Genomic DNA, 7,372 nt, shown 5'->3' on the forward strand with positions numbered 1-7,372 from the left:
TTCCACCCACTTTTCTTTTGTTTTACCTCTTTCTCTTTTGTTCTCTCGTTCTTGGGTTCTCTCAAAGTATCTCAACCTGTGAACGGAGACTTGAACAGCACAGTGTTCACCTGAGGTGTCTCATCTCTGTCTCTGGCACTACTGTGTAGTGTGTAGGCCACGTCAAGAGGGTGGTTTGGCAAGCAGGACCAGTGTCTAAGACGGCCTTTGGTTTCATCGTGCTCAGGTTCACTGGACCTTTATGTCATCAAATGGGTTGACCTGTGTGTTTATAGCACTAGGCTGAAGGAGTAGCAGCATCACCACCCTGGACTCATCGTTATGTCCAGTACTTTCCAGTACAACGGCTTCTGTCAAGTGGCCTGGATCTTTATGGCAAAGGTGGTAGTGCGCTTGCACTTTAATTCCATGGCCATTGGGTCAAGTCTGTATATGTTGAAATGTTCAAAAATCATTTAAAAATGCATGCAAATTAAAGTTATCCCCCCTTTTACCGCGACCTCCAGACTTTGAGATTACTTAGTTTATAGAATGTGAGAAGTGTGAGTCATAGAAAAAGCTCTCTCTTTCTCTACCAGTCTGGAAAGATTTCTCAAGATCTGTTTGGTACCAACGAACTCAAGGTGACTTCAAGGTTTCTCTTTCTGTACCTCTGTGCCTGGAAAGTTATCTCTCTGTCTCTCCCTCTTTTCCTCTCTCCATCTCTCTCTCTCTTTTCTAGTTTTGCTGAGCCAGGTATATGTGGCGGGGTGTGTGAGTGGAGCTTTGGGAGTTTGTTCACCATAAAAATTCCTCAAAGTCAGGAGAAACAGGAAGCGCGGGAATCCTGCCGCCCAGGCACCACCTCCTCGTTCTCGGCTTCGGCTTGGCAGGTTAGTCCTCTCAAATGTTTGAACAGAAAACGCTTGCGGGCTTCCCCAACATCAAGACTAGTTCTACACCGATTCCTCTTCCGCTCTTAAACTCCCAACTACCGACCCCCTACCCCAACCACACACACATTCACATGCAAACACACACACACTACGGTATGTGTACCTACACAGACACTGCAATATGCGTACCTACATACACACTCAGGAGCACACACACAGGCTCCTGTTATAAGGCTGAAAGCAATAATGTCTTAACTTTGATTTAATAATGCCTGGAACCAACTCTGAATCTGCTTCAACGTACTGTTTGTTTCCAGGACTACTTTCTTAGCAGGTAGGGTCCCCAGGTTTTCAGAGTAACAATGTGTATGTGGCCAGTAGTTTGTAAACAAAGAGCTTTAACATTATTAGTGGTTAGTAACCAATGGCCCAGTGAAAAATGGTGTCTAGCTAATATCATGTCCCTTTCAGAGGCTGTATCACATCCGGCCGTGATTGGGAGTCCCATAGGGCGGTGCACAATTGGCCCAGCGTTGTCTGGGTTTGGGCGGGGTAGGCCATCATTGTTAATAAGAAGTTGTTCTTCACTGACTTGCTTAGTTAAATAAAAAAACTAAAAAACTAATTCAGAGATATCACTCTTTCTCAGAGCTTTTCCTATGAATAACACTTCACACATTCTATAAACTAAGTCATCCCAAAGTCTGGGGGTCGCGTTTAAAGCTTGGAAGTGCACAGAATCACTGTAGCAGCAGAAATATTCTCCTGGAAGTGAAAATGAATATAAAACGCATTGATAGGACTGTCGGGGGAATTGCTAATCATTGCTCCATTTATTTATTTATTTGAAATCCGCACAGCCCCTTTACCAATATTTGAGAGTTAAGCCCTCTGAGGTGTAAGTGTAGGGGGGTATGATCCCAGGAGTGTGTGTGTTTGTGTTTGTGTGTGTGTGTGTGTGTGTGTGTGTGTCACTGTGGAATACCAGGCCAAGTGGGCGGAATGGAGCAAAATGTTGTTCCCCCCTCCCTTGCCTCAGTAGACGAAGTAAGACGCCAGCCTAGGGAAGGAGCTAGGCCCTGGGCTATTATTCTCCCATTAATTTTTCCATTTGAAATCAAGTCTCCATGGGCATGCAAGGGGGAACCAGGGGGTGGGTGAGCTGGGATTGGGGGGACCCAAATGGGGGCTGCAACTGCTTTAATGTCCAACAGGGGAGGCAATTTCACTTTCAGAAGAGTTGCTCATTATGCGTCGGAATGTCTTTCATTTCTTTCTCTCTCTCTTTTCCCTTCTATTGCTCTTTACTGTAAAACTACAGCCGAAGGGAGAGCTCTACCGCCATTAACGCTCTGTTTGATTGTGACACACACACAAACTCAACACACACATTCATACATGTGAAAGCAAGCACGCACACACAAACACACATGTGCATGCACACACACACACACACACACACATACACACACGCTCACAAAATATTTGCACTTCAATTGTATTGTTTGTCTGTTGTCTGTTTTTGTTTTCTCCACAGAAACATACACATACAATAGCAAAGATGAGTGTACGCTCACGTTAATTCTGGCCTGGTCTGTTGTGGCTTGGCACAATTTGGTCTGGCCTGGCTTTGATAAGTTTCAGCAGCCGCAGTGATGAATATCCATGTCATCAGAGAATAAAGGGAAAAAAGTGTTCAGTGTAAAAAGAAGATGCTACACTCTTACAAAACAAGGTGCTGTCTAGAACAAAAAGGGTTATTTGGCTGTCCCCATGGAAGAACCTTTGAAGGTTCCCTTTTGGTTCCAAGTTGAACCCTTTTGGTTCCAGGTAGAACCCTTTTGGGTTCCATGTAGAACCCTTTCCACAGAGGTCAGCCTAGTAGTTAACCTCAAGGGTCAGTATACAAAAGGTTGTTGGTTCGAATCCCGAGCTGCCTAGGTGATACATCTGTCGATTTGCCCTTGAGCAAGGCACTTGACAGCTGCAAAACCCTCTTTTTCTAACATGCTGACCAGACCGTTCGTGTGTGTGCCATCGCGTGCATGTTGATTTTTTCCACCCACACCAGATGTGATCAGGACACGCAGGCTGAAATACCAAAACAAACCCTGAACCAACTATATTAATTTGGGGGCCGGTCGAAAAGCATTAAACATTTATGGCAATTCAGCTTGCTGTTGCTAGCTAATTTGTCCTGGGTTATTTTACCTGAAGTGCACAAGGTCCTCTACTCAGACAATTAATCCACAGATAAAAGGTGGTAATAGTAATCTCTCCTACTTCACGCTTCTTCTTCTTCTTTGGACTTCATATGGAGGTAGGTAACCAATTTTAAGGTGCATTACCACCACCAACTGGACTGGAGTGTGAACCTCAGTTTCTCTTTCAATCACCCATGTGGGTATATGCTCCTAAAAACCAATGAGAAGATGGGAGAGGCGGGACTTGCAGCGCGTCAAGCGTCACAAATAAAACCACGTTCGATTTTAGCTCCTGGCTACGCAGAACTCGTTGACGCACGCGAGCAGTGTGGGTGCATTGATTGAATAAGCCAGCAGCATACCACCCTGCATACCACTGCTGGCTTGCTTCTGAAGCTAAGCAGGGTTGGTCCTGGTCAGTCCCTGGATGGGAGACCAGATGCTGCTGGAAGTGGTGTTGGAGGGCCAGTAGGAGGCACTCTTTCCTCTGGTCTAAAAAATATCCTAATGCCCCAGGGCAGTGATTGGGGACACTGCCCTGTGTAGGGTGCCGTCTTTCGGATGGGACGTTAAACGGGTGTCCTGACTCTCTGAGGTCATTAAAGATCCCATGGCACTTATAGTAATAGTAGGGGTGTTAACCCCGGTGTCCTGGTCAAATTCCCAATCTGGCCCTTAAACCATCATGGTCACCTAATAATCCCCAGTTTACAATTGGCTCATTCATCCCCCTCCTCTCCCCTGTAACTATTCCCCAGGTCGTTGCTGCAAATGAGAACGTGTTCTCAGTCAACTTACCTGGTAAAATAACGGTAAAATAAATAAATAAATAAAAAATAACATGCATGTGTAAATGTATTTTGCAACATTTGCGCACTCGATAGGAGCGGTGTGGTCAGCATGTAAGTGTGTACGTTCATACTGTGTGTATGTTCAGATAAGACAAGTCGGACAGGTGGCATAAGTTTGACCAGCCGGACAGATAGGATAAGTTTGGCTGGCTGGCCAAATAGGTCAAGTCGGTCAGATAGGTTAAGTTGGCCAGATATGACAAGTCGGCAGGTAGCATAAGTTCGGCCGGCAGGCCAGATAGGTGAAGATAGCATGTTTGGCCGGCAGGCCGGATAAGTTAAGTTGGCCAGATATGTTTGGCCGGCAGGCCAGAGTGAATAAGGTCGGCCGGACGGACAGACGGATAGGATACTGTAAGTTCAGCCACCCGGACAGATAGGGAAAGTTGGACAAAAAATAAATTGGCCAGAGAGGACAAGCCGGACAGATAGGATAAGGTCAGCCGCCCAGACAGACAGGGAAAGTCAATCAGAACATTTATGTCAGCCAGATAGGACAAGCCGGACAGAAAGGACAATTCGTGCAGATAGCATTATTTCGGCCGGACGGAGAGGATAAGTTCGGCCAGATGGCATAAGTTCGCCATCCAGACAGATAGGATAATGTTGGTCGGCTGGTCAGATAAGCCAAGTCAGACAGATAGAATAAGTCGGACAGATATGATAGTTTCTGCCGTCCGGACAGATACGTCTATTGGCCAGATAGGACAAGCAGGCAGGTAGCATAAGTTCGGCAGGCAGGCTAGATAGGTTGAGATAGCATAACATCAGCCGTCAGGCCAGATAAATTAATTTGGCAGGTGGCATAAGTTCAGTCGGCTGGCCAGATAGAGACAGTTGGCCAGATAGGACAAGCCGGACAGATAGGATAATGTCTGTCGGACGGACGGATACGATCAGTTTGGCCGCCCAGACAGATATGTAAAAAATAGGAGAAGTTGGCCAGATAGCATATCTTCAGCCAGACAGACAGCTAGGACAAGTTTAGGTGGCCAGTCAGATAGGACAAGCCTAACAAATAGGACAAGTAGGCCAGATAAGATGAGTGGCGAGCTGGCCAGATAGGATAAGTTTGGACGGCCGGTCAAATAGGACAAGTTTGCCAAATAGGATATGTTGACCAGATTGCATATGTTCTGCCGGCCAGAATGTATAAGTTTGGCCGGCTAACCAGATAGGATATTTTCGGCCGGCCGGTCTGATAGGACCAATTCGGCCAACTGGACAAATAGGATACATTTGGCCACCCGAACAGATTTGCTAAGATTGTCCAGCTGGCCAGATAGGATATGTTCTGCCAGCCGGTCAGATAGGATCATTTGACTACCCGGACAGATAGGGTTAGTCAGTTAGTCATGTAAAGTAGGCCAGATAGGACAAGTCAGCCAAATAGGACAAGCCGGACAGACAGGCTGAGGTCGGCCGGATGGACAGATATGATAAGTTTGCCGCCTGTACAGACAGGGAAATTTGGCCAGAAAGCTCAAGCCGGCCAGATCGGACAAGTCGGACAGATAGCATAAGTTTGGCCGGATGGGCGGAGAGGATAAATTCGTCAAGATGGCATATGTTCGACCAGCCGGACAGATAGGAGAAGGTTGGTCAGCTGGCCAGATAGGCAAAGTTGGCCAGAAGGACAGGTTTCTGATAACTTATCTGGCCTTCAGGCCGAACTTATGCTAAGTTGGTTGGACAAGTCAGCGGGTAGCAAAAGTTTGGCCGGCTGGCCAGATTAGGATACATTCGGCCATCCGGACAGGTAGCTAAAGTTGGCCAAATGGGATAAGTTTGGCCGGCCAGATAGGATAAGTTCGGCCAGCCACCCAGAAAGGATAAGTCAGGCAAATAGGACAAGTTAGCCCGATAGCATTATTTCGTCTGGAGACAGGACAAGTTCTGCCGGATGGCCAGATAGGATATGTTCGGAGGGAGGAAGCTACTCACGGAGAGACTGCTAAGAACATACAGAACAATAAGTAATGGACCTTTTGCATCTTTATATGTTCTTCCCCCTCTCCCTTATTCCCTCTGTCCCCCAACACACACACATAACCTCCCTCCCTCCCTCCCTCCCTCCCTCCCTCCCTCCCTCCCTCCCTCCCTCCCATCCACCCACACAAACACACCTCCTCTCCCTCTTATTCTTCCCTTTAATTTAAATCACCTTCCTCTCTTTCTTTGAAAAAGCACCACAGTTAGCTGATCTGTCAATCAGCTGTTGTCCTGTTGTGTGTCCTAAAGGAGTTGTGTGTGTGTGTTTGTGTGTGTGTGTGTGTGTGTGTGTTTGTGTGTGCGTGCGTGCTTGTGAGTGGCGGGTTGGTGGGCCCTACACCTCCAGCAGCGGTGAGCGGCTCGATCATTAACCAGGCAGGTAGTGAGTCAAACTGCTGAAAGGCGAGCCCAGTGACAGCTGATTTGAAAGACAATGGCCCCGTTCCCTCTACTTAACTTGTCACGCCAGTCAAAGCACCTTCTCCATTAACTTCAGACAGATCTGGAGGGAAACGACCCCCCATCTGCACATACATACACACATATACCATCTCGTCCCCCACACGGTGTGACAAGTATTATGGTGCTATATTGAGCTATTAGTGATGGGGGTAGCCTAAATGGAGGCCCTCTGGCTAGAAAGAATATAGAAGGAATACTGGAGATTTTTGTGGATAGTGTGTTGAATATGAATATCTGTTTCCCAATATTAGCATTTTAGATTAGTAGGGTTTTAGATCAATATGATATACCTGCAATGATTTGTAAGTGTAATAGAGTTGAACTCTAAGTTTAACTACAGAATTGTCAAACTTCTGTAAATGTTCACCGAGTAGGTAGACTTCTACCCTATGTACAGTATATAGAGTCATTAAACACTGGTCACTTTAATTATATTTACATGCTATTTTACCCACTTTTTGCAGTATGTACTGTACATTCGGAAAGTATTCAGACCCCTTCCCTTTTTCCACATTTTGTTACGTTACAGCCTTTTATTAAAAAAATATATTTTACTAGGCAAGTCAGTTAAGAACAAATTCTTATTTACAATGACGGCCAAAGAACAGTGGGTTAACTGCCTTGTTAAGGGGCAGAACGACAGATTTTTACCTTGTCAGCTCGGGGACTCGATCTAGGAACCTTTCAGTCACTGACCCAATGCTCTAGCTACTAGGCTACCTGCCGCCCCAGCCTTATCCTGAAATGGATTAAATAAAACATTTTCCTCATCAATCTACACACAATACCCCATAATGACAAAGCAAAAACAGATTTTTAGACATTTTAGCAAATGTCTTATTTACATAAGTATTCAGACCCTTTGCTATGAGACTTGAAATTGAGCTCAGGTGAATCCTGGTTCCATTGATCATACTTGAGATGTTTCTACAACTTGATTGGAGTCCACCTGTAGTAAATTCAATTGATTGGACTTGAATTGGAAAGG

This window comes from Salvelinus fontinalis, chromosome 8 (assembly GCF_029448725.1).
Source record: "Salvelinus fontinalis isolate EN_2023a chromosome 8, ASM2944872v1, whole genome shotgun sequence".
NCBI lineage: Eukaryota > Metazoa > Chordata > Actinopteri > Salmoniformes > Salmonidae > Salvelinus > Salvelinus fontinalis.